Source organism: Chrysochloris asiatica, unplaced genomic scaffold, assembly GCF_000296735.1.
Source record: "Chrysochloris asiatica unplaced genomic scaffold, ChrAsi1.0 scaffold00065, whole genome shotgun sequence".
NCBI lineage: Eukaryota > Metazoa > Chordata > Mammalia > Afrosoricida > Chrysochloridae > Chrysochloris > Chrysochloris asiatica.
The window spans coordinates 16124417-16125307 of NW_006408583.1; positions in this window are offsets into that span (position 1 = coordinate 16124417).

An 891-nucleotide genomic window follows, 5' to 3' on the forward strand; every position below is an offset into this window, starting at 1 on the left:
GGTAGAATCCCCACTGAGTGGGTTTCATCTTGTCTAGACAGGTTTGGGAAAAGGAGATGGGGATAAGACTCTCATGATTCAACAGTGAGTAATTTTATCATAACTAAATGCGATTGTTGCGACTGTAAAAGTAGAAGTTTTACAGCAAAAATGGGTGAGTGGTCGATCCTACACTCCTGGAGCAAAGGACCCTGGGACCATCAAGGGAGAAGAGCAGGAATGGAGTATGGGACTCCACCCAGAGAAGCAACAATGCCAGAGATGGAGGCAAAGATGATGACATGGAGAGACAGCGCAGCTGAGGATTCTAGGCTCATGGAGGGAGAGGGGATGTGAGCGGGTGGCCCCAGGGGTAGGGTGTGCCCTTTGGCTGTTTGAAAGATTGTATATTCTGAGTGTTTTAGTGCACATCCAAAAAACAAAACAGAGGGAATAGAAACAAGTACTGTTGAATGATGAAGCATGCAGGGGATTGTAATCATTGTAATGAAACAAACCAATGTTCCCCCATGTAAACTGTTACTCAACAGACAATAAAAGCTTAAAAAAAAAAAACCAACTGCTTCTGGAAATTTGTATTATGATTTTTGTTTTTGTTTTTTCTTGAAGTGTATTCTGTTTACTAAGTAATTTGGCTTAATTAATGATGGTATCTTTAGCTGATTTTTGACTATAGATTTAACTTCTTAGACAGTAAGTAATAAGTTGAATCAAATAGTCTATTTTGTATTTTGATTACATACATTTTGTTTAAAAAAAGTCCTGGGGGTATAACTGTTAAGCATTAGACTACTAACGGAAAGATTTAGTGGTTTGAATCAGTCAGTAATTCTAAGGCAGAAGCTCTTGGTGATCTGTTCCCATAAAGATTACAGCCAAGAAAATCTTATG